Source organism: Cebus imitator, unplaced genomic scaffold, assembly GCF_001604975.1.
Source record: "Cebus imitator isolate Cc_AM_T3 unplaced genomic scaffold, Cebus_imitator-1.0 Scaffold145, whole genome shotgun sequence".
Lineage (NCBI taxonomy): Eukaryota > Metazoa > Chordata > Mammalia > Primates > Cebidae > Cebus > Cebus imitator.
The window spans coordinates 5905024-5931780 of NW_016107460.1; the positions used below are offsets into that span (position 1 = coordinate 5905024).

A 26757-nucleotide genomic window follows, 5' to 3' on the forward strand; every position below is an offset into this window, starting at 1 on the left:
CTTGCTTTAAAAAATTTCAAATCAGTGTTTGGCCTAGGGATAATGATTTCCTATGATGGAGGTGAGACCATTCTGAGTACTCTACCCAATGCCATGTGAATTCTAAGATTTGCCAGTCTGGCTGTTGGGGGCAGTAATGACTCCCATCTCTGTGTGAGCACGGTGAGCTGCTGCCTCCAATCTTGTTGGGTGCTTCTTCGCCCAGCCTTGAGTCATTTCTTTGCCTACATGCACTAATTGTTGCTTTGCTGAGTGCCTGGAGGGGGCCCTCTGCGTGTCTCCAGAGCCCTCTGTGCAGCTCTCTCCTGTGATGTCCTATGAACCTTCCTGCCTTGGCTTCTCTGGACTTGGCTCTGGCTCCTCCACTCAGGGACTCCACTGGTCTCAACCTGGGTTCCCCATCCCTGCACTGCAGCCTGGAAGCTCACCCCATAGGAGAAGCTCCGGCGACCTTGGGGTTCACCTTGCTAGTTTTCCTCCTCTGAGGAGTACCTGTCCTTTGCTGTCTGGGGTCTCATGGCCTGAAAACCACTGCCTCACACTTTTGTTTTTGTTTGTTTGTTTTGGTTGTTCAGCCGGGAGGGCACATCCAATCCCCATTACTCTACTTGGCCAGAAGCATTAGTCTCTGCCTAATCATTTAATCAGGGTGAAAATGTCAAGAAAATAACACTAACATTTACTGAGCACTCCCAACATGCCAGACGCAGTGCTAAGAACTTCATTTTTCTTATCTGTAGAATCCTCGCGTTGATTTGCATAAGCTGGTGATGTTATTACACACTTTTCCACATGAGGTCCTTGAGTTTTGCAGAGGCCATGGAACTAGGTAGTGGTAAAATCGCCAGTCGCGGCCTGATCAGCGGTGCTCTTGGCCACGCTGCTGTCCTGCCCTATTGGTGGGCAGGTGTCATGGTGCAACAGGAACCTCCGTGAGACTCTTTTCAGGGGCTGGTCCAGGATGCCGATGGCTGTCTTAGAATGGAATTTGACAGTACTTTCTGTGGGTCTTCAAAAAGAGGTGACCCTTCTCAAGAAGCTTAAACTTCTGGTTATAACCTTAATTTAGTCATTAACTTTTTACTTCCTTATCTCATTGTGTGGTCTTCTATTGACTTGAATTTCTCCCGGGGTTGGTCATATGAAGAGACCATCAATGTCTAGCCACAGTGGAGACCCTCTAACTTTACATGTGGGGGCATTTCTTAAGAGTTAGTAGCAGAAGGTTCAACTTGAAATAGCTTAACCAGAGAGATCTGTTACCTCATGTGAGCACAGGCTCTGAGGCAAGGTGGGCTGCAGGCACCATGTGATCAGGGCTGCATCTCCGTTCCCTTGACTCTGCCTCCCATGTCCTCAGGCAGCCTTCCTCGCTGCCTTAGGATGGTTGCCTGCCTGCCACAATGAGACCAGCTTGCTCATTCACACCTGGTGGGAGAAGGACAGGTGGAGTGAAAGTCTCCACCTCTCTGATTGGCCAGCCTAGGTCGTGTGCCTGCTCCTGGACCTATTAGAGTCACCAGCAGGAGTCTGTGTGCTGATTGGCTGAAATAATCCCTGGCAGGGAGGATGACATACGTGATTGGATAGCTGGGATCCATCCAGAATGAGAGATGCACTCAGCCTCCCAAGTCCATGGGTTGTACAGAGATGGGGCCAAATCCCAAACTGGTTCCTATAGGGAGGGAGGGAGTGGAGAAGGCAGACGCAGTGGCTGATGAAGCTGTGAACTAGGCAGGAGTGGACGGTGCAGGGGGTGGAGAGCCACGCCTTGTCCCAGGTCCTCCAGCACTTCCCTGTGGGCAGCGGGCAGTTCCCACCCCAGGTTCCCTTCCTGCTCCTGCAGATTGAGCTAGCTGCACAAGACAACTGGCATTTCTTGGGGGCACACATGGTGCCACTTCTGCACAATGCCAAGGCTGCGTGTGCACAGTCCCATCTGGGAGCCTCTCGATTTCCCCTGGGGAAGGGGTTACAGTCACTTCAGTTTAGAGGTAAGGAAACAGGTGCAGAGAGGTTAGGAAACTTACCCCAAGTCAAACAGCTGGTCAACAGCAGAGCCAGGGCTGATGCCTATGTCCCTGGCAGCCCTAAACCAGCAGACTCACCTGGCTGGGACAGGAAAGGCAGATACAGGGTCTGGAATCTTCTCCATCCCCTCCCTCCGGACCTGCCTAGAGTGGCTGACTGAGAAACCCTCAGGAGGATGCGGTGATGACTGATGCCTCCACACTCCCACTGGGCACACGCAGGCGAAGCCTCTGTGAGAAGAGATGCATTCGCGAAGGAAAAACTTCATAAAATATGAAGAAGACATTAAGCTGAGGACACGTGAACCCCTGGGCAGCGAGGGCAGGAAGCTGGGGCTGTGCCCCTGGACGCTGCAGCTGGGCTGGAGCCGCCTCGCTGGCACCATGGCAACGGCAGTATCAGAAACAGCAGTCCTCACTAGGGGCATGCTCATGCCACGTGCCTGTCAGTTGTGTTGCGTTTGTTGGGTGTGAAGGGTGACGTGATGGCCACGCTGCCCACAACAGGTCAGTACATTCCCAGGACAGTCCTGAAAGGCAGGTTCTCTTTTTCCCATGTTACAAATAAGGTCAAGGACTCAGAGAGGCCAGATAACCTGGCTAGGAGGAGGGCTCGAGCCGGATCTCCCTGTCCCCAAGTCGCACTCTGGATCGCCCTCCTGACACTGAATAACTGGGGTCTCCTCTGCCCTCTCCTGTGGTAAGTAAAAAAGTTTCTTCATAAAGGTTCCTTGTTAAAGAATAAATCATAAGTGTGTTAATAACTTTGTTAAGCCCTATCCTATGTGACCATTCGATGTGCCGTGCTTACGGGCAGTAGTGCACTCTATGTCCTTGTGCTGTAATCAAGATACCTGGGCTGGATGCGCTCACAGGCATGTCCCAGCTCTCCATTGCTTTTATCTGTTTAGAAAAGTTTTAAGTTGATAGCTGATCGGGGTTTAGTTTAGATTGTGAGGTCTGACTCCAGTCAACAGAGATCAGACACAGCAGTAAGGACAACCTCAAATGTGTAAGAAATAAATTTGTGTGTATTCCTTTGTTTTTTGTACTCTAGTGGCAAGGTGGCTAGTGAGAGCACTCTTCCTGCAATCCAGAGAGTAAAAATTACTTTGCTGAAAGATCCTTTGTCTCAGTGCTGATTTTTCCTTGTGGCACCGAGCATCTGTTTCCAACACCACCCTACGTCTTTCTGCCCGGGACCCATGGCTGCGTAGGGCTCCTATGCCCCAGAAACCAGGTGGCTCCTTCCCCCTAGTCCCTCTCCTCATTGTGTTGCAGGCAAAAGGGTGCAGACAGCTGAGGCTTCTCAGGCAAAAGGGTGCAGACAGACAGCTGAGGCTCCTCGCTTCCCGCTCCGAAGCTCAGAACCTCCCTTCCCTCCTGGATCCAACAGCAGCAGCTGCCGCCGCTGCCCAGGCCTCTCCAACTTGTCACCCACAGATGCCTGGAAAAATGCACATAAAAGTAAGATTATGTTTTTTTGCAAATAAGCAATGCAGCAGCTCAGATCTGATTCGGGCCTTCAGCCCAATCCAGCAGAGAGAGACGGCAGCTCCAGTATTTGCACGTGTTCTCAGGGATTGTTTATTGTGGAGGGCTGGGCACCAGTAAAACTTTCGTATCAATTATTCATTATGGAATTCAGATGAAAGGCAGAAACCCTCCCACCAAGGGACTGCCTTTTGTAATTTAAATTTTAATTTTTTTATTGCTTCTGAAGAGCGAGTAACGAAAGCCTTCTGGGAGCCAAGGAGAGAGGCATCAGAAAGACCCAGCCCCGCCCACACCTTGCTTGTGGACTTCTGGCCTCCAGGACCGGGAGAGGAAAAGTTTCTGTTGTTGAAGCTGTCTAGTTTGTGGCTTCGGGAAACCAACAGAGATGAAGGGACGTTTTGATCTTTGCCGTAGCGGAGGGGGACTCTCCTGCCTGCTGGGGTCTTTGGGTTGGAGGAAGTGGGAGCTCCCATTGCCAAGTCGCGCTGAGGCCCCTGTGATACCAGGATGCAGTGAGAGAAGCTTCAACAGGAACTCTGCTAACATCTTTATTTCTTCCCTTTGAAGAACCCTGGAATACTCTCTGTAAATATTTGCGAAATTAATTTCACAACCCACCAGTGAATACAGGAATGAATCAGTGACTGAGTCTCACCTGCTCAGGAGGACGCGTCAGACACTGCGCTGTTCCGACGCCTGCCCTGTGCGTTCCATGAGCAGATGTGGCTTCCTGTAGGGCCCTGGCAGCCAGCACTCAAGTCGCTCCGGTGCCCAGAGCGCAGGGGTGCCAGGTGGGAGGGGGAGGCTGGGGATGGGGGCGGGGGCGGCGTGAGGTCCAGTGGGCTGCTCTGCCCTTGGCACCAGGACCCCTCCCGCTCAGCATATGGGAAGAGTTGGGGTCTGCCCTTCGAGGCAGTCACAGCTGGGAGAGGAGGCGGGGGGGCACGCAGCCCAGAGCTGTAGCCACTGGGGAGCCTGGGCCTCGCTTTTTCTTTCCAAGACCTTCCTGCAGGGTGAAGAGGCTGGCTCCGTTCACATTCAAGCGTGGCTCAGAACAGCTTCAACGTGCACCTCAGGTGATATTTTAGGGGTTTTTAAATTTTCCCTTTTTAGCAGGAGTCATCATTTTCCTTTTCCATAGGGAGAAACGGGTGGTGTCTTGAAAGAAAAACCAAAACTCTGACATTTATTGGATTTATGCTGAAAATATTGAAGAGTTCACGGAGGGGCCTTTGATCCTGAGAACCTTTCGGATCGTCATTGCTTTTGTGTTCACTGACTTCAGGTCAGGGCACCAATGCTCCCTTGGCCTTGAAGCCCAGTGGGAAAGGGGAATGGGCCGGTCCACGCTCAGAAGCCCCGTGGCCCACCCTCTCCTTTCTCCATTTTCCAGCAGCTCGCTGTCCCTGGCGCCCCCCGCCCATGGCATCCGTACGCCTGTGTTTGGGTTTTGGTGGTTTGCTGACGCTTTTTGTTAGCAGCTTATTGAGGCTTTCCAGTCTGCAGGAAGGACTCGGCCATAGAATCTTCTGGATTCCCTGTAACCTGGCTGAACCGTGAGCTGTCCCCTGGCCATAGCCTGCGTTCTGTCTGCAGGAAACGTTCTTTCTGTCCACACCCGCACTTCCCCGAGACCAGCCCGGTCCAGGGTTTGGTGTCTGCCAGGCTGTCTCCTTGTCCTTTGCTGCCCTGGCCACCCCTGTCCCCAGCCTGGACCCAGAGCACTGTGTCCTGGCCTTGTCAGGCTCTGTCTATCCCTGCACCTCAGGCCCTGGACCCTGAACTGCCACCTGCCTCTGAGGGTCCACTCTGGCCTCAGTGAGTGACAGGCCCTCAGATCATCACGTAAATGAACGAACTTCCGGAAGAAATAATGACACCGTGGGCATTTAAAAACATTGGTTCATTCAGCGTCTGCCCTATCTTTGTTTCCCCCATGAAAAGAGCAGCATTTGGGGAGCGAGGGAGGCCTCGCTGGCAGCATTGGTGGAATCCAGCATGGGAGCCTGCCACGCCAGGCGCCAGACACGCCAGGGTTCCCGCACACCTGTTCCCGTTCACGTGAAGCGGAGGGGCCTCCTCCGCCCTCCTTGTGTTTTTTCCTCTCCTTCTGTCCCTCCCACACGTCCCCACCCTGAGTCGGGATCTGTGCCGTGGTATAGACCACAGTGAGTTTTGACCTCGTCCTCGCCGTCCTCCTTGTCTTTTATTTAAAAGGCAGCAGAGAAGGGGACTCTGGTCTCTCTCCCTGCCCCACCCACCAGCAGCTGCACAGCATGGAGCTCATGTTTCTGTGGCTCTGTGCCTTTGTGTCTGGGCGCCTGTGGTCCTGAATCCTTCACAGTGGGGAGAGGTGGGAGCAGAGACAAGAGCGAGGTGACAGGACAGCCACCTTGTCCCCAGCGTTCCTCCAGGAGCCCCCCAAGGTTGCGATGGCAGGCACGGGTCCTTCCTGGAGCCTCTCTCTGCTAGGCAGCGATGTGCTGTAACACGTTCCTGGAACGCTTCCTCACCATCTGTCTCCCGAGCTGGATTATCGCTCTGCTCCGAGAGAGGAGTTCCAATTTGCAATTGTGAATTGTCTTTTTTCCCCCTTCTCACCCCACATGCGGGGACTCTGACAGCTTGAAGGGGCTGTCGTGGTTTGCAGTGAGCCTGGCTTGTTTTCTGCACGGCACAAAACACACTCCCCCTGGAGTCCCTGGGGGGATGGGGACAGTCCTCAGGGTTGCGGGGTGGGTTGTGGAGGTCAGGTGGGGTAGGAGGCTGGGAAGGAGGGAGGCGCCAGACACATGGTCTTTCTCCAAGTTGACCTCAGGCCAGTGCTGGGATTTGACCCTGACTCCTCCAGGGGACCCAGAGCCCACCCTGATGAGCTCATGTGTGCAATCAGGTAAGAGCGGACGCCACTGGTAGCACCTGCCCTCTCGCCTCTGTTCCTCTCCCGTGAGAGCCTTTACACCATGGGGCAGGGCCAGAGGGCTTCCTTGCTACACAGCTGGGCCCTGTCACTTCCTCTGCACGGCACCCTCCAGGCTCTGCACCCTGCTGGACCCGCATGAGGCCTGCTGCCCGCCGCCGGCTGCCCTCCTCTGTCCCCAGGGGCACTGACCTCCTTATCATTGTGCCTTGAACATGCCAGGGCACCTTTCACAGGCCTCTGCCCTGCAGACAGCTTCACTGCTGAATTCTACAAAACATCTGAAGAGGAGTTATCGAATCTTCACAAACGCTTCCAAAAGATGGGAGGAGAAAATGCTTCCCAGCATCGTCTGAGTCCAGTGATCCTTGGGCTCCAAAGCTGGACAAAGATACCACAGGGCAAGGAACGGGTGGGCACAGCCCCCAGCCCCTCCAAGTCTCACTCTTCCCACAGGCTCTCTCCTGCCACTGGCCAGGGCCTCTGCTCAAATGCCCACCTGGGAGGTTTCCTGACTGTTCCAGCATGGGCTGCTCAGTGCCCCATCCCTCCCCCAGCCTTGCTCCCTCCTGCGGGGTCCTGCTGGGGACATGTGCCTGGCCCACCTGTCCGACGCCACTCCCTTGTCTCCCTGCCTGGACAGATGCTCCCTCCTGGCTGGCTCTTTCTCTTGTGTTTGCATTGGCTGTGCCCAGAGCTGCACCTGTTGCCAGAGGGCACCTCTGCACGGCATGTAGCAGAGATAATGGCTCCCAAGATGCTTGGCCATGGACTTGTCCCCTCACCATCAGAGTGGAGTGGACCTTGCCTCTGTCCCTGGAGCTGTCCCTCCTATGGCCTGTGATGGTACCCCTGCATGGGTCCTCGCCTCCCGCACCCCTGCAGTGTCGACTGCATCAACAAGGTGCACCGGCCTGGCATGTTGCTGGCCACAAAGCCCCTTTGGTGCCTCTTCTGCCCCTTGTTGCAGGGTTGATCTGCACCGAGGTCTACAAAATGCTTTTGGCTCCTACTGTACAGAGAAGGAAACTGAGGCTGGCACATTCCCAGATGGAGATGGCATTCCCAACAGCCAGGGGCCAGGGGATGATGAGCTGGTTCATCCCAAGAGAGGGTGAGGCTTGTGACATGTATGAAGCATGGGTGGGCAAGATGGCATGTGGGCACCCAGTTAATCCTCAGGGCTAAGCTCAGGACCAGCAGAGCCAGGGCCAGGTCTGGTACATGGACCTGCAGGCTGATGGGGCATCCAGTGAGGGGTCCCTTTCGGGAGATATAGGGACCACTAGGAAATCCCAAACCCACAGTGGGGCCCAGGGCAGAAGCAAGGTCGAGGTCAAGAATAATGTCCAGTGAGAGGCAGAGCTTTGTCTAAGGCCTGCAGAGGCTTCCTGGGGTTGCTGTGGGGTTTTAACAGGCTCCGGGAGGAGTGTGGGATCTGGAACCTGAAGCCCAAGGTGCAGCCCGTCAGAACCATAGGTGTGGCCCAGTTTCTAGGGCAAAGGCGAGAGTTTGGCCTGAGAAACACACCCCTGTTTGCCCAGTTTTGAAGATCAGGGTGGTTTTTCACCAGCTCAACTTCACAGAAGGGCCCTGTTCCCTTTGGGGTTTTCTAAAGGCATCAGGGCCTGTTTCCAAGACTTGGGATCCAAGGCAAAGGGGCCTTAACTCACTTAAAAAAAAGTATTTATTTCTTTTTTATTGGTGCATAATAGATGTAAGCAGTTTCTGGGTATATGCAAATTTAATACGTTTGTATAATTTGTAAAGATCCAATCAACATAGATAAGGCATCCCTCACCCTCAGTACTGGCCTCTTCTTGATGCTGGAGACATTCAGATCACTCTCTCTGCCTGTTTTGAAATGTGCGATGGATTATTGTGAACATAGTCACTGGGCTGCTCCAACACGAGGCCTTATTTCTTGGTCGAACCATGTGTTTGTACCCATCAATCGCCCTCTCTTCACCCCCCCACGCCATTCCCCTTCCCGGTCTCTGGTACCCACAGTCCACTCTCTACTTCCATGCCATCCACCTTCTAGCTCCCCTGTGTGAGTGAGAACATGCCCTATTCATTTTCCTCTGCTTAGCTTATTTCACTTAACATGCTGGCCTCCCGTTGCTCCGGTTCCTCTGGTTCCCCCGGTTCCTCCATGCAGCTGATTTTCACGACCTCATTCTATGGTAGGTCCACCCACTCCCAGTAAACCCTCCACGGTCCTGGTGTGGCCTGAGACAGCTGTTTCCCAAATCATGCTACGGGTCCCTCCTCCCCTCATTCCCTGCCCCATGGCCTGGGTCCCCTCCCACACCCCAGCTCCCACCTGCTCCCAGCTCCCCTCCACCAATCTGTACCGGCTGGGTTTTGGCTTCAATTTCAGCAAACACAGGCAATTCCTCTTCCCACTGGGGATGAGAACTGGCAGAAATATCACAGCGAAGGCAGCCTCCCCGGCTTTTACCAGCCGAGGAAAAGCACAAATCAATAGGCTCTTTGCAGAGTGTGATTTACCTCCTGAAAAGCACATGTTCCCTCCCCTGGTATCATCATCATGTTGATCTCGGCCCCGAGCGTCCACAGCGCTCCTGACAATGCGAGTCTTCCCCAAATGGCACCTGTTTCATAAAGCGAGACATGGTTCCTGCAATCCAAGGAGGAGGCAGAGGGGAGTGCTCGGCCCCACACCTGGGCCGTGGGACTGGTGTGAGGTCAGGGTAAAGCCACGTGGATGGAGAAGCCACTCCATACACTTGGTGAAATCAACGTTCCTGATGAGTTAGAGTCAGCCCAGAAATTAGAGTCTGGATCATCTGCAGCAAACCAACATCCTCTCCGCCCCTCAGCCTTTCCCTCCACAGTGTGGGGTTGGCCTCAGTCTTGCTGTCCGCAGAGCGGAGTTGGGCTAGAAGGCCAATGCTTGTTAGAACTGTCATCCCTGCGCTCCATGTGGATTGCAGTGACTGGCGTGACCAGCCTTCGAACGGGTCCTTGGCGGGGGTGGGACAGCAGAGGGTGGGAATGCCGTCACACAGGCTCCTGGTTAAGGGATTTATTTCCCTTTCAGACCTTAGAAGGATGCCTGAGATCTCCAGCTTTGGCGGTGGATGGACCTGTGTGTGAGTCGTGGCTCAGTCATCTGCCAGCTGTGCGAACTCAGACGAGCTTCATAAGTCACTTCATGCTTTCTGTGCAGCGAAGGTAGATGGGGAATCAGGTAGCATGCAGGCTGTGTGGCCCTTAGGAGTATCTGGTCCAGAGTCAGGGTGCTGTGCCTGGAAGTTTAACAACCAGGAGGTGTGCCTTCTTTGCCCGGACACTAATTTTGAGGACCTGGAGCTAGTTTGGAGGACCCTCCCTGGCAAGTACTTAGGAGCCTGACACACACAGCTCGCGTAAGGATTCATCTCCAGCGGGCTCCATCTCACAGCTGTGCTGCTGCGTTCCTTAGGCCGATGTTGACGTAGTCTCCATGAGCTTTGTGCACCGGTGACAGGACGAGACTTGTCCCCCCGGGAAGGTCCCCAGCCTTCCCCCACCTTCCCTCTGCAGGGGATTCTGCCTTGGTCTGCTCTCCTCTGTCCCTCAGGGGTCCTGTCTTTGTGATGTCAGCGTGAAGAGGAATCCGCAGGATGATTAAAGTGGAGAGAAGCCTGAAAATGCGTCGGACGATGACGGCAGTGTTATTTATGATCCCTGTGACTTGGAAGCAGCCGAGATGTCCTCCGGCAGGTGACTGTGAAGTAAACTGTGGCACATCCACCTGGACAGTGGAATACTATTCAGTGCTGGAAACAAGTCACTTTTCCATCCATGAGAAGACATGGAGGAGCCGGAAACGCAGATCACAGAGTGAAAGAGGCCGATCTGGAAAGGCGACACACCCTGTGACTCCAACCCTGTGACATTCCCAGAGAGGAAAAAGTATGGGGACAAAAGAGGAGTTGCCAGTGTTAGGGAAGCAGGAGCTGAGGAGACCCAGAGTGACACCACTGAAAAATCTACCTTGTCTTGAAACTAACAAGGCACGTTCCTTGCCAGTCATGACCCCTGGTCCTAAGACGTTCACAGCTAAGGAGGCAGCTTGTACTGCCTGCAAGGACAAACTCCTAAACCAATAGAAAGCCCAGTTGTCGCAACACCCAATGTCCCAACACCCATAACTATATGTGCTTTCAAGATAATTATAATTACTCTTTGATGTACCCATGCATTAGACTGTCAAGGATAGTTTTCTTTAAATCAATAGCGTAATAAATTTTGTCACGCTGTCTGCTCTCACTCACAGGGTCGTAGCTTGGTTTAGTGGTTACATAGACAAGACCCCTACATAAGAAAAACTTACAACGAAGATGGCACATTCTCTCAGAAGGTCCTCTGCTCTGTAACGGAGTAGCTTTTTCTTTTCCTTTTTTTTTTTTTTGAGACAGAGGCTTGCTCCGTCACCCAGGCTGGAGTGTGAAGTGCAGTGGCGCCATGTTGGCTCACTGCAACCTCTGCCTCCCAGGTCCAAGTGACTCTTCTGCCTCAGCCTCCTGAGTAGCTGGGACTACAGGCACCTGCTGCCACACCCGGCTAATTTTTTGTACTTTTAGTAGAGACGGGTTTCACCATGTTAGCCAGGATGGCCTCAATCTCCTGACTTTGTGATCTGCCTGCCTTGGCCCCACAAAGTGCCTGGAGTAGCTTTAAGTAAACATGCTTCCTTCGCCGTACCTTGTGACTTGCCTTGAATTCCTTCCTGCATGAGATCCAAGAACCCCCCCTTGAGGTCTGGATCCAGACACCTTTTCCAGTAACACCATGGTTTGGGGAGCAGGAGGGATGAATAGGTGGAGCACAGGGGATTTTTAGGGCAGTGAAATGCCTCTGTATCATACTGTCGTAGCAGGTCCATGTCATCAAACATTTATCAAAACTCATAGACTGTACAACATCAACCATGAGCCCTAATGTGGGCTCTGGACTTAGGGTGATTGATATGGTTTGGCTGTGTCCCCACCCAAATCCCATCTTGAATTCCCATGTGCTGTGGGAGGAACCCAGTGGGAGGCAATGGAATCATGGGGACGGATCTTTCCCTGGCTGTTCTGATAGCGAACAAGTCTCATGAGGTCTGATGGTTTTGTAACTGGGAGTCCCCTGCACACGCTGTCTTCTTTTGTCTGCTGCCATGACTGTGAGGCCTCCCCAGCCATGTGGAACTGTAAGTCCAATAAACCTCTTTCTTTTGTAAATTGCCCAGTCTCAGGTATGTCTTTATCAGCAGTGTGAAAATGGACTAATACAGTGATAATGGTGTGTCAATGTAGGTTCGTCAATTGTGATAAGTGTACTATTTGGTGGAGGATATTGGCAGTTGTGGAGGCTGTGTGTGTGGGGATAGACAGTGCATGGAAACTCTCTGTACCTTCTGCTCGATTTTGCTGTGAGCCTAAAACTGATCTAAAAATATAAAGTCCATTAAAAAAAGTATCTGAGAGGCTAAATCTGTCTCTATAAGAAATACGAGGAAAAGAAGTAGTCGGGGAGAGGAGAAGGTGAATGGGGGTATCAGAGAGGGTTTCTGCAACTTGCCCTGTGAGATGCCCTGAGAAAGATACAGGAAGAAGAGAATTAGGGGAGGGAGGAAAGACGTATGGCCGTGGGCTATAAGTTAGATCCGTGCTGAGGCAGGAGGATTGCTTCAGGCCAGGAGTTTGAGGCTAGCCTGGGCAACATAGCAAGACCTTATCTCTACCAAAAAAAAGAGAAAAATTAGCAGGGTGTTGTGGCACATGCCTGCAGTCCCAGCTACTCAAGAAGCTGAGGTGGGAGGACTGCTTGAGCCCAGGATGTCGAGGTTGCAGTGAGCCAAGATCGTGCCACTGCACTCCAGCCTGGGCAACAGAATGAGACTCTGTCTCAAAAAAAAAAAAAAATAAAAAAAAAAAAAAAAAAAAAAAAAAAAAAAAAAGAGTTAAATCTATGACCATTTTCCCGAAGAGATTTGAGGACAGCTTAGCACTACCTTTGATGCTATATTGTACTTCTTTGAATTTTATTTCTGAGACTGGACCACATGGGGCCCTAGCTTATATCTGGGTTATATTTGTAAGTTAAGTTTAACCCCTTTATGCCTAGTGTTCCATTATTGGAATGCTAAGCTTGTGAGAATTATTTATAAGTTATTGCTCAAGGTCATTGCCAAGGTCTGATTTTTCACACAAAAAATTTTCTTCTGGACAAGACGGAAGTAGGATGAAAATGAAGAGATTATGTGAACTGGAGAACCCCTTCTAGCCTGAAAATACCCGTAGCAACCACAGTCTGATTTCTCCCTCCTCACATGAACCTTTTGTGGCATTCGAGAAGAAGCAGTCACTCCCTGTCTTCCCCAGAGGGGAACAGCAACAGACTCTGGCAGGTGAGTCTGCTGCAGAAGAGACAGCTTCTTACTTCAGCTGCGTGGAGCTATGTCTGGGGCAGGTCACTGGCTTGTCTCCTTCGGGTAAACAGCAGAGCATGGATGGTGTTTGATGTGGGCATGCGTGAATGTACCTTTATTTTTACATAGCTCCTTTTAACCATAAATTGCTGGAACTGCTGTAGAGCTCTTCGCAGTCATGACAGATGGCTATTGAGCCACCAAAGATCTACGCTCTCCATCTGAGCTGCAGGGACATTACTGGGAATTGGCTTTTCAGGCAGGGATCACATTTCCAGACTCTATTATGTCTAGGAGGGCCATGTGACTGAGCTATGGATGAGGAATGCGGGTGGAAGTGATGTGTGCCTCTTCTAGGCCTCCCCTCTAAGGCATTGCCGTCTCTCCCTTTCCCACCTAGTGACTGGATGGAGATGACCCAGGAAGGGGCCCTGTTGCCCGGGAAATGGGATTGCCCTGAACCGAGCTTGAAGGAGACCCACCAGCTCATCAGAAACACCCAGTTGGACTTTATTCAAGCAAAATACAAAGCAGGGTTGTGCTGGGCCATTGTATATTTTTGGGTTTGCTCTATTAGAACGGTTGGCATTACCGTCACTAATATACACTCACATAATAGTAGACATTTTCACTAGTTATAGACAATAATGTGCTATTTTCCCTTCTGAAACAGAAATTTGCAGCAGCACTACCAAGGGACAATACATTTTTAAAAATCATAGAATGATTACAGTTCATGTCTCTGCAAAGAACATTTAAACATAAGCCATCCGGAGTGGATGAGGCATCTCTGTATGAGTTAAAATACGCACTCCAGCCGCGGTAACCAAGAAGGAGTTTCAAGTGGTCAAGATGACATAGAAGCTTATTTCTCATGCATGTAACAGCGGTCCAAACACAGGCAACCCGGGGCTGAGATGGCAACTCCACAGTGGCAAGGAGCCAGCGTCTTTTCTCTTGAGGCCCTGCTGTGCCCAACAGGTGGCTTCTGTCTTTGAGTCCAATGTGGCTGCTCTGGCTCTGGTCATCATTTCTGCACTCCAGCAGGTGGCAAGCAGGAAGAAGAAAGGTAGAACTTGTGCCTCCCGCTTTAGGGACAGGGCCTAGATGCTGCTCACAGCACCCCGCTCAGCTTGGCTTGGGACCAGAATCTAGTCACATGGCAGCAAATCACTGTGAGGAATATTGGGAAAGGTAGTCTTCGGCTGCTTGGCCTCATGACCATCGGAAACTGCTGTAGACGGGCTTTGATCGTCTTAGTTGGGGATGCTGTAAATGATTACAGCCCGGGGACTCAAATGGCAAGCATTGCTTCGCGCAGTCCTGGAGGCTGGAGATCCAAGATCAAGGTGCTGGCAGGTTTGGTGTCTGGTGAGGGCTTGCAGATGGCCACTTGTTGCTGTATCCTCAAATGGGGCAGGTGGAGGGGAGAGAGAGAGGGAGGGAGGTGGGGAGGAAGGGAGAGAGACAGAGAGAGGGAGGGAGCAAGCTCTCTGGAGTCTCTTATCAGGACACTAATCCCATCATGAGGGCTCCCCCCTCATGGTCTAATCCATCACCTCGCAAATGCCCCACCTCCCAACACCATCACCTCATCACCTTGGGGGTGAGCGTTTCAGCACATGAATTTGTGGGGGACACAGACATTCAGTGTGCAGCACCGACCCCGGGCGGAGGCTGCCACGGTGCCTCTCTGTCCATCCCATCCCTTTCCTGACACCTTAGGGGGTGTGCGCCCACAGGCAAGCGATGTCCTTCAGGGTTTCTCCCCAGGAGCCCCGGAGCCCCCCTTCCCTCTCACTTTATCACTGCTCCTATCCACACAGGTCTGGGCAGAAGGACAGGAGCCACACTCAGCATTTAGAGGAGAGACAGAGAGCGAGCAAGAGCGCAAGGGAGAGAGATTGACTTCATCCAGGAAATTCAAGGCTTGCACGGACATTGGAAAGGAGCGGTGAAGGCCACCCAGAAATGCAGAGATGACAAGGGAGCCCCAAAGATGCCCCTGGCAGCCTGCAGCGCCCCGTGAGCCATTCCCAGGGAACGCCTGGGAACCGCCGGAGACTGACGGCTGCCCAGAGCCGAATCCAGCCTGGAACCACACGGGGAGGGGACGTGGGAAGCTGGGGAGAATGTGGAGGCGATGGGATGACACCGAATGGAAACAGACCACCCAAGCCAGCTCCCTCTCCTCGCTTCTCAGCCCAGCAGAGCAGCTGGCTCATTTGCAGGATTTATTACCAACCAAGGGTTTTCAGGAGGTTGAAAGCGGCTCATTTTCCCTCCTGGATAATGTTGCCTCTTAGTGGAGTACTGGATGCTGTGACCCAGACATGACTCCTCCTGCGGGCATAACAGTTTTTTTTTCCTCTTCGACTTCTTTTTGAAGTTCCAGGGTCCACGTGCAGACGTGCAGGTTTGTTACCTAGGTAGGCACGTGCCATGGTGGTTTGCTTTGAAGCAGGGAGTGGTGTGTGCGTAGGACGGACAGCAGGGTCCCCGCCTCCTGCTCCGCTTCGGGCTCGGCCGGCTCCACTCTGCTCCCACCTCTCCGGGCTCTGCCCCCAGCCCCAGCTCCACCTGTGGCTTCTGCAATCATCTCTCCTCTCCGGTCTCTCCAGGTCTGGCCCCTCTCTGGGTCACTCCCAACAGCATTCATCCTCCTCTCCAGGCGTAGGAGGCCTCCGTGACCCCATGCCCCTGTGGACTGTGGCCCTATTTCTCTGCTCCCTTTTGCAGCAAGCGTCCTCCGAAGAGCTGGCTGCCCCCACCCCCCTGCCTCTCCTCCTGCCACTGCTGAGGCTGCACCTTGGCCACCCACCTGCCCCTGGCCACAGCAAGGGACCGGCCCTCTGTCTTCCTCCTCTGTTTCCTCTTCTTCGCTTTTCTCACGCTTGGCCCTTTGTCCCTTCTGTCCTGGGCTCCCGGGACCTTCCTGCTCACGGGTTTCCTTCTGCCCCTGCCTCTTTCCCTGCATTCTCCTCCTCTTCTCTGCATTCTGTTTTCAGTGTGTCCCTCCGCTGGTGAGTGTCCGGTGCACACGAGTACCTGGGATGTGTTCCCCAAACCACCGAGGCCGGGCTTAGCCATGCGACCCACTTTGGCCAAGGACGTTTTGGCAGCCGCTGCGCAGGCAGAGGTTTTAGGTCTCAGCTGTGCTCCTGGGGCTGGTCGTGTCCTGCCCTCTGGGGCTCCTGTCACCTGCCTGGGGAGAACGTGCCCCAGGCACAGCCCTTCCAGAGAATGTGGATTCCCGGGGAGGCCCAGATGACCCACAGCCAGATCCTGGCTGAGATTGAGGAACTGGCCCTTGTCGCCAGCCGCTGCGTTTCGGAGTGGCTTGTCAGACAGCCACATTGTAGCAACGACCAAGTGATCCATGGAGCAGCTGAATTTCACTTGTAGTTTTTGTTACAGCAGCAGAACTCTGCCTATCCAGTCTGTGACAAGATACCTTTTTCCTCTGCCAGTCTTTCTCTTTTCACTTAAAAAATGTAGTCATTATTTACACCTCCTCCACCCCTCCCCACTCCTGTCTCTACTTCGCAGTGAGTCCTAGGACCGCCACTGCTGCCCTGGCCCACGCCTCTCCTGCTCCTGCCTGGGCGGTGCCACAGCCCCCAGTGGTGGCGTCCCCACTGCCACCCAGGGCGAAGCTGACTCTGGTTGAAATTCCTCTGCACGCCCCCTGCCTCTGTGACCCCCAGGCCTCCTGGCTTCTGTTGCTCTGCCCTCACACCCCCACTCCCCTTCCCTGTTTCCATTTGCACACAGCGCCCACCTCACTCTGCCTGGACCACCCTCCCCACCTCGACACTGCCCACGGCCAGTTCCTCCTTTCCCGCAGGCCACCTCCCTGGAGAGGACTGCAGCTTCACCAATAAAACCGGAATCTGGGCCTAGGAAGGAGAAACTCCATTCAAAAGGATTACTGCAAAGAAGAGTGGCTGACTGCAGTGGGGAAGGGCATATTGCAGCAGGGGAGGGGCTACTGTTGTGGGGGAGGGGACTACTGCCGTGGGGGAGGGGATGACTACAGTGGGGGAGGGGACTATTGACATGGCAATAGGGAGCTCTTGCAGTGGCGATGGGGCTACCGAATGGGGAGGGGAGGGGACCTTGCAATAAGGAGAGTGATGTGACCATAAGCTCTGTGAGCTCCCAGGAGTCTGGCAGAAGAGGTTTTCTTTCATCATGGAGTAAACAAGGCTGGGTCATTCCTCTCTCTCTAGTTCGCAGCCTGAAAGCTGACTTAGCGTCGACGCTCACTAAATGTTGCATGAGGCAGTGGGCGGATGTGCGTGGTCTCTGGCTGCGTGGCTGAAAGAACAGGGAGTGAAGCGTGAGTGTGGCAGAGCCCACGGACTCTTGGGATGGCTCTACCAGCCCGAGTGCCAGGGTCCTGCCACCTGGAGCCCAGTCAGACCGTGGCTGTCAGAGAAGCTCTCAGGGACATCCCAGCTGGAGGGGCTGAGCGGGGCTGAGGAAGAACTTCCTGGTAAGCAATGTTGGAGCTGAGGGTGAGGAAGTGGGGACTTCCCTTCTCCAAGGATAACTTCAGGAGCTCAAAGGGGACTGGAAGAGAGGTTGAGGGCACTTGACCTTGCTCCTCACCTCTCCTGGTCTCAGTGTGCCCAGCTGGAAATCGGTGGTCTGGCATGAAAGGAGGATCTTTCTCCCCACTGACTGCTGCTGGGTCCAGCGCAGCTGGGAAGGGCGTCCCTGGCCACCTCGCTGTTTGCCCTAGTAAGAGTCTGCAGGGTCCCTCATTTCATTTTCCCCCAATATAACAAAGCAGGGGGCCTGGGAGCTTAGACAACTCATTGGATCCTGGAATCCTTGCTCCCTCAATCCGGAGCCTCTGTTCTATCTCCCATGCTGTAGGCATCCAGCGGTGCCCTGAAACATGGTTTATATTCAACTTTACTGCCTCTTCTCCTGACCCTGTCACTTCTTCTAGAGGGCAGGGGCTGCGTGTGAGCTCGGCTTCCTCCCAATGGCTTGAGACAGGGCCTGGTATTCAGTAGGTGCTCAGTATGTGCGTGTACTGAGCACATACTCAGACTGTTCAGTCTATGAGCCGCAATGGTGAGGGGTGGGTTGTGCACAGGAGGACGTGCCTCTGCGGTTGGAAGTGGCTGACCAGGCAGGAGTCTGTGTGGGTCTCCGTTGCATCTGGGCTCCTCTCTCCTTGGTCCTTTAGGGAAATAATTGGACACCTAGACAATTAGCAGACACCTCTTGTGTTCGCCCTGGCAGTGTGGGGTTGGGGAGGGCTCCTGACGGTCAGCTGGGCTGGGCTTGAAAGGAGGCAGCCACAAGAATTACATTCTGTCATCTCCAGCCTCGAGGGGCAGGTACGTTGCCCAACCTTGCAGATGAGGAATTGGAGGCTCAGAAAACCTGTAGAAACTGCAGTCACATGGCTAGTGTGTGTTTGGACCGAGATTTGAACTCTCTCTTCAAGTCCCTGTGCATGCTTGTGTGTGTGTGTGATTCCTGGGTGTGCACCCACATGGACGTGTGTACATGCATGCATGTGCCTGAGCATGTGTGCCTGTGTGTGTGTGTACATGGATGTGTCTCGAAACCACACTGCCTTCCACCGTGTGTCCCTCACTGAGTGGCCGCCCTGGCTGCACGTGCCCCAGTGTGGAATAGGGCATCCCAGGGAGGCCCTGGCTCCCGGCTGTGAGGAGTCTCTGGGGGAAGCCTTCAGAGCGGGAGCTTGGCAGAAAGACGCTGTGCCCTCCTTGTACCTTGAGCCTCCTTTTCTCCACTGCCCCAGGCCCTGGCATGTGTAAAGTCCCCCTCCCCAGCCCCTAAGTGGCCTGCGACTACTGCTGAGCCTCTGACCTGGTGTCCCAGTTCTCTAGCTCTCAGGAGGCCTGGGTCCCCCCGGTGCCACTCCAGGCACGGAGGCGGGGCATGCTGGGGCCTGCAGAGGCTCTCCAGGGGCCTCCCACCAGGACACCATCCTGACCAAGCCCCTCCTTCCATCCTGTGTTGTTGGTTATTTTGTGTCCTTCAACTCGGGACTGCTCTGGCTGCACCAAGGGCTGCCATTTCCCAAGGTCCCCAAGGGGACAGAGGTTTGGGGTCACCAACTCCAAGCTCTGAGAAGCCGGTAGGGTGGAAGCAGGTGGCCTCAGGCCTGTATCTCACAACTCCTCCCTCCCCAGACCGAGGATGACTTGATTTCCCCGCTGTGTTATTTAGGTCCAGAACATTCACCCCCCAACCCCTGGGGGCTGATTCCCAGCCTGGAGCCCCAGCTTCCCCAAACCTGGGGGAAAAGCCTGGCCTTCTCTCCGACTGTCCTTTCCCCACCAGCCAAACATCTGAAATCATCCCCGTTTATTTGGCTAATTGAGGAGGAACAGCAGCCGGGAGTGGAACAGGCTGCTGAGTTTCTTTGAGACATTAATATTCTGCTTCTGAGAGGGATCTGTCTGAATTCCTCAGTTACAGATAATACAATTATATTTCTAAATTCTTCCCCTAAATTAGTGCAGATGGTTAAAAATACTCTCGCCTTTTAATTAATCGTTGGAACAATAGTCTTATGAATACAAATGGATCATTATCCCCTTCTACAGACGGGGTGGGGAGGGGCAGGGGACGGGCAGTCGCGGGTTTGTCCGCGGTCCTTTCCTAAAGGTCGAAGGTTGTGGGGCCTTATCGGGATGGCAGGGCTGAGCCCCAGTGAGGTTCAGGAGTTGCAGCCCCTGGGGGTGGACACAGGGCCCCGCTCATTCTTTTTAGTCCCGCCTGTTTTTGTGTTTTGTTTTTTAGACAGGACCTCACTCTATCGCCCAGGCTGGAGTGCAGTGGTGCTATCTTGGCCCACTGCAACCTCTGCCTCCTGGGCTCAAGTGATTCTCCTGCCTCAGCCTCTCAAGTAGCTGGGACCACAGGCACCCGCTACCCCACCCAGCTAATTTTTGCATTTTTAGTGGAGGTAGGGGGTCTCACCATGTTGGCCAGACTGGTGACGAACTCCTGACCTCAAGTGAACTGCTGAACTCCTGAACACTGCCTTGGCCTCTCAAAGTGCTGGGATTACAGGCATGAGCCACCGTGCCCGCCAGTGCTGCCTCTTAAACCCTGTTACGCTTTGATTGTGACTTTCGTTTCTCAGGTGGGACTGAGAGCTGCCCTCTGCCAGGAGCCCCGGTTGCCCCAGGATCCCTTTTGGTTGAGGAGAGGAGTTTGGAAAGGAAGGATCTTAATTCTTCTAGCAGGATGCCCTGTCTCTACTTCCTGATGTGGTCGGGAACTCCCTTGTCCTCCTTCCAGGCTCAGCCCCAGTGTCCCCTCTGTTGTGAGGTCGGCGTGACCTCTCAGGCAGCTTTGCTTGCATTTTCCTCTGTGTGTGTGCGTGCGTGCACATGTGCCCGTGTGCGTGGGTGCGCGCTTTCTAGAGGGTGTTTAGGTGCCGTCACTGAGATGTGACTTCCTGTGGGAGTCCGTCCAAGCTGAGGGTAGCTCCGAGTCTTCCTTTGTGTCTCTAGATCCCAGCACGGGGCTGGCCTTGGATGAGACCAAGTACCATTGAACTCATTGTGCTGTAAAATTCAAAGCCATATTCAATCCTGGACATCATCACAATTAAACACTTCTGCACATCAATGAACACTACCAACAGAATGAAAGGCACCCCTGGAATGGGAGAAAACGCCTGCAAATCATATAGCTAATAATCCAAAGTATTTACAGACCTGTTGTTCAACAACAAGAAACAGACCAATTTGAAAATGAACAAAGGACTTCAATAGACATTTCTTCAAAGAATAGGTACAAATGGCCAACAAGCGTGTGAAAAACGCTCCACCTTGCTAATCATTAGCAAAATGCAAGTGAAACCACGATGTGATACCACTTACCTCCATTAGGATCACGATTTAAAAACAACCATCAGGCCGACCACAGTGGCTCACACTTGTAATCCCAGCACTTTGGGAGGCTGAGGCTGGCAATCACTTGAGGTCGGTTGTTAGAGACCAGCCTGCCTGATCAATATGGTGAAACCCCATCTCTACTAAAAATACAAAAATTAGCCGGGTGTGGTGGCGGGCGTCAGCAATCCCAGCTACTCAGGAGGGTCAGGAAGGAGAATTGCTTGAACCCGGGAGGTGGAGCATGCAGTGAGCCAAGATTGTGCCACTGTACTCTAGCCTCCACGACAGAGCAAGACTCCGTCTTGGAATGAAAAAGAAAATGGACAGTGGAGGAAGTCGTGCTACCCCGCGGGGTTGGCTTGTGTTCTAGATTCATCCCGACACCACCATGTCGAAGGTTTCCCTTAAGATCACGCTGACGCCGGATCTGGGCTGCTGTACAAAGTACTCTGTGTTCCTGAAAGGACACCTTTCACAGCAGTCTTAAAGTTTGCAGCAGCAGAATTTAAAGTTCCTGTGTAACAAGGGCGATTATTACCAATGATGGAACAGGAATAAACCCTGCACAGACTGCTGGAAATATTTCCCTAAAACGTGGTTCAGGACTGCGGATTATTCCTAGAGACCGTGTTGGAAGTTGCTAATATCTGCTATTTGGAACGTACCATTGCCTTTCAGAATAAATATTGGTATTTTTTGTTGTTGTAAAATTGAAATCAGGCATTTAACATACTGTGAAAACACGAGTCGATGAGTAATGAAAGGTAACTCGTCTGTCCTTTTTTGTTGTCTGTGCTCTTCATGGGAAGAGGGAACGCATGTGAATTAAGGCTCCTGCCATCACAGAAGACCATACGGCCTTTGATTGCTACCTCACAACACAAACAGGTAGTTTGTTGGGGGTAAATGAATTAACCAACTGTGCTAACTGGAAGCTTCTGGTAATTTTTTTGAGAACGATTCGGAACATTAAAATTTACTGAATCTTATATATTCATTTGAGCTAAAAAGATAAAAAGAATTTTGAATCATGGATGGCAGTTTGCTTGATAGGATCTGATCTGCAGACTCAGTTTAATTTTTAATTAAATATGTAGGTTATGATGAAGTCAGCACACATATCAGTGAACAGTTAACGATATTAAATTCTTATCATTTACTTTAAGATTCAAACCTCATGTACTATATAAATTGCAGTTTAATATCAACCAAAAAAATTAAAGTTTTAATCTAGCCGCCATGTGTATAAATTGATGTCCCATGCCAGGTTTTAATGGTGGACTTGCGGAATCTAGTACTAGTAATGGTGGGAATTCCCAATACAGTAGAAGCTTCCTTTGCTGAGTTTTACATTCCTTTATCAATCTCTTTTGATACAACTTTTAAAACAAGTGCCTTCAAGAAACCATTGGTGTTTTGAGGGTAATATTTCTAAATGACATTCAGGAAGAGAGTATTATTGCACAAAGATCTGAAGATCAAAAAAAAAAAAAAAGCTCAAGGAAATGTAGATCAGAAGTGCTGATGAGATCTATTTATTGAAGACGCAACTTTTAAGGCGGTGCTAAGATTAGTCACCTATGTGAATAAGAAGCCAGGAAAGGAAAGATGGGGAAGCCCAGACCAGCAGGCTTCTGTTAAGGAGCAGAGCAACAGAGGAAAACAGTGAAGGGAACAGAAAGGTGTAGCCAAGTTTTACAGAAAAGCCTACTGGACAGACAAAACTGCAGAGGTATATGTTGCGGAAAAACTGAGGGGGAAAATAGTCTTAAGTAGTAGAAGGCAGTTAGAGAAAAAGTATCTACTGGCCTTGTCAATATACAGATTTCAAAATACCCCTTATGAGAATCCAGAGAATGATGTGTATATGGGAAGATTTTATTTGCCCTTCCAGAAGAAATCAGTATCTATGCAAATCTTGAAAGATGAAATTAAAGGTCGTAATGATTCAGCATCAGTGCTTGACCTGCTGTATCCGGAATGGTGAACTCTGGAAGCAGGGATTGTGTTTGTCTGGCTCTTTAGAGTTAGAAATGTAGTGGCTTTCATTAAATATTTGCTGTAAAGTCTCTCTAAGACCAATTATCATTTTGGCATGTTTCAGTATCTTCTCTATCATAGGCCGTACGCTCATTGGGGGAAAACAAAATAGAAGAAAATTCATCAGATTCAGCATTTGAAGTGTGCCATTGGTAGTCTATGAAATTACCAGATATTTGTAAATGTGACGAACAGCAGAATTATGCATTGGCAAAGGAAAAAAAGTTGCTGAGGTAAAATAAATCTGATGTTTGAGGAGGTTTTCATTTTTATAAACAAAATCTGATGTTCAAAGACCCTTGCTTCTTACAATAAATAATGAGCCTCAGTTAACCAGAAATTTATGGACATTCCTTTCCTGACTTTATGCTTTAATTTAGATTTTTCTCCACTCTGTTTCCAGCACAAAAGTTTGCCACAAATTTATGTTGTCCTGTGCCATAAAGTTATATATTTAATATTTTTATTCTTTGGTTTTGAAAATTATATTGTAAGTTCCTAACAACTAAACATTTTGTTATTAAATGTGATCTGTAATTCTTTGTGCAGAATGTGATTTGAAATATTTAGCTGACATGCATTATTGGTTCATAATTAATATCTAATGAAAATACATTTTGTTATATTGAAAAAAAAAAAAAGAAAATGAAGACCTGAAGTGACCAGAACAGACAGCGTATCCACCTTTTAGACAAAGAAGTTCGTGAGAAAATGACGAGGCAAAGGGGTCTGGGCTAGGGGCAGTGAAGTGTGTGGACGGGATGGGAGCTCACTGCAGGAGACTCTTGAAGGTCGGGGTTACATGGCAGGCTGGCTTTGTGGCTTCGTTTCAGCACCGAGCCCCCGTCTCTGGTGATGGGACACTTGTCTATTCCTGGTGACAGGGAGGACATCTTTCTCAGGGACATGTTATCACCCGTTTTTAGGTGGAAAAGGGAGAATCGGAGAACCCTTCTTGCACCTGCTGTGTCTCAAGCGTCTTCAGCTCAAAATAATCCATGTGTCAAAGAGGCATATTTTAGGGTGGCATGTGCTGACCTCTTCAATGGTAAGTTTTGTGTTTTGCGTATTTTACCATGATGTTTTTAAAAAGGCAAATTCCCTTGGCCAGACAGCCTTGCGCTGGCTGCAGCCAGACTTCCGTCGGGTTGGATTCCCCCAGCCTGGAACTTGCTCAGTGGAGGGCGAGAGGAGAGGCTGTCAAAGGAACTGGGTGTCGTTGAAGTGTTGAAATCAGATTTTACCTGGGACCATTACAATGGGAGAAAGGGGACTTTAGTATAGGACTGAGCTTGATTTTTTTTTTTTTTTTTTTTTGAGACAGAGTCTCACTGTTGCCTAGGCTGGAGTGCAGTGATGCAATCTCGGCTCATTGTTATCTCTGCCTCTTGGGTTCCAGCTATTCTCTAGTTTCAGCCTCCTGAGTAGCTGGGATTACAAGCACACATCACCACGCCTGGCTATTTATTATTTTTTTTTTTTGGTATTTTTAGGAGAGTTGGTGTTCCGCCATGTTGTCCAGGCTGGTCTTGAACTCCTGACCTCAGGTGATCTGCCCACCTCAACCTCCCAAAGTGCTGGGATTACACGTGTGAGCCATTGCATCTGGCCCTGAGCTTTATTTGGAACACAGTACCGGCAAGTGGGGATTTGTAGCTAAGGAACAGTGTGGGGTCCGTGGATGGAAAATGACTAAGAGGCAACCTCAGGGGTTGAGAGGATTCTGGCTCAATCCACCTAATGGGATTCTTGCTGAAGTCAGGCAGGTGATCAGACATCACCTGGGGGATGTGGAGGATGAAGAACCTGATCAGATGTAGAGGGTGGGGGGCACCTCACTCACCTGACTTAACAGAACTCTTTGCTAAAGCTGGGTTAGGCAGGCCTGTGAAGGACCGATGTCAAGGTCAGCCCTAGAGGGATGAGAGGACCCAGAGCAGAGTCAGGTCCAGGAGAGGACTTGTCAAGGACCAGGACCTTGAAAAGAGGCTTCCCTGCTGCAGTGCAGGTCAACCTCAATCCGCCTACCCCGGGGAGGACCCACTGGGGCAGAAAAACTCAGGGCTGACACCGCCATTACAGGTGCTTCCTCTTGGCTGTTGGTCCCATTGACAAATTCCTCTGTCTCATAAGGCCTGAGTCTTCAGCCAGGCCTGTCAAGTCTCACACCTGGCAGTGCCAATCCCCACTGTCAGCTGCTCAGGGCCTGTGTGGTCAAGGCCAGCCATGGCTGCATTTGTAGGCCCAGGGCTGAGCTTCGGCCACACGCAGTGAAAACGTGGGAAAGGCTGAGGATTCAGAAGGTCAAGGTTGGCCTTAGCTGGGAGACACTGCTGTGCTGGTGATGCTCAACAACCAGCTCTGTGATAAAATGCACAGAAGTTATTACTGATATAAAGGAGACAGAGCACACAATTGACATTAACATCTACAATACTGTGTATTTCAAATTCCGTATGATGAATGGATTCTCAAAGATCGCTTTTGTTGATTTTTGTCAAACTCTTGTATTTGTTGTAGTCAGAGCTTGCAATTGATGAACAAGTATAGTTCTGATGTGAATGTCAGTTTCCATTTTTGTTTATATTAATGAATAAGACAGAAATGAAACAACAGAGACATATGTCTAAACATCATCATTTTGTCAATTATGTGAGTGGTTCCTTCAAGGAATTGGATGATAGTTTTCAAATACTCAAAGAATATTTCCTCATTTTTCTGTGCTCATCACAGTGTAATAAATGTCCAGAAACACAACGTACTTTAGAGTTTAGTCTGCATTGTTAGCAATTTCTGTCTTTTCTAAGACTGGGAGATCCATGGAACAGTTAATCTAACCTTGGTTGACAGCATTTGCCTACTGTGGTGTAAACACTGCAACTATGGCTGATCTGAAGCCCATGACTCTGCCATCACTGAATGAGGGTTGAGAAGGGACCAGCAGTGCCACCACACAGACTCCACCGTAAACCTGCCACAGACATGAGCCACCTGGCACATGTGGTGTGCAGTCAGATGAAGTCAGATAATGGGGAAATCATGACATGTGAGTACTTATTATGTTCATTTTTATAATTTACTTAATTGAAAGTTTATATAGTTTAATTTTTAATAATGGCTGCGTTTAACCACTGGCTCCTAAAATTCCTGAAAATTTAACATTAGTGCTTGCCAGATGGAGGGCCATCAGACCGCAGAAGGCTGGCAGTTTCATAGTGCCCAGGAGATGCATGTACAGCAGGCCCTGAGATGTGCATAGGTGCCGCCCTCCTGCTTCCGGGCCCTGAGCTTACCAGGAAGAGTGGCCTGACCCTGGGCTCCTCAGGCTGAGGGGCTTGGTGCCCAGGCCTGCTCAAAACTGTATGTGATTTCAGGGCCCTGGGTGGTGGAACACTTTTGCCCAATCCTTCTGCCATCTTTAAATAAGAAATGAGAAAAAGAATACTTTCTTCTAGATCACATTTCAAATATTTGGGAAACTTGGGCTGAACGCAGTGGCTCATGCCTATAATCCCAGCACTTTGGGAAGCTGAGGTGGGTGAATCACTTGAGGCCAGGAGTTTGAGACTAGCCTGGCCAACATGGTGAAACCCTGTCTACCAAAAAACATAAAAATTAGCCAGGTGTGGTGGCAGATGCCTATAATCCCAGCTAGTAAGGAGGCTGAGGCAGGAGAATTGTTTGAACCTGAGAGGCAGAGGTTGCAGTAAGCCAAGATCATGCCACTGCACTCCAGCCTGGGTGACAGAGTGAGACCCTGTCTCAAAAAAAAATTGGAAAACTTAACACTGTTAATCTTTCTGGGTGGTCTCCACATGCAACAACCAGCTCTGGGGTTCACCGTGTCCCCCATGAACATGTTTTAGGTAGTGCCCCTTACTGCCCCTCAGAGCAGGGTGATTTGGGGGAAGTTACTGAAGCTTCCTGGGTCTCAGGCATCAG

General features: G+C 51.1%; 1 long non-coding RNA gene and 1 pseudogene across 1 annotated transcript; both read left to right on the forward strand.

Annotated features, from left to right (window-relative positions):
- The first annotated feature begins 1771 nt into the window (after positions 1-1771).
- Positions 1772-13601, forward strand: LOC108314013. The gene is made up of 3 exons (XR_001829307.2): positions 1772-2537; positions 3344-3497; positions 13275-13601. It is a non-coding gene; the product is annotated as an uncharacterized LOC108314013 (long non-coding RNA).
- A 7503-nt stretch (positions 13602-21104) lies between these two features.
- Positions 21105-21518, forward strand: LOC108314014 (annotated as a pseudogene).
- The last annotated feature ends 5239 nt before the right edge of the window (positions 21519-26757 follow it).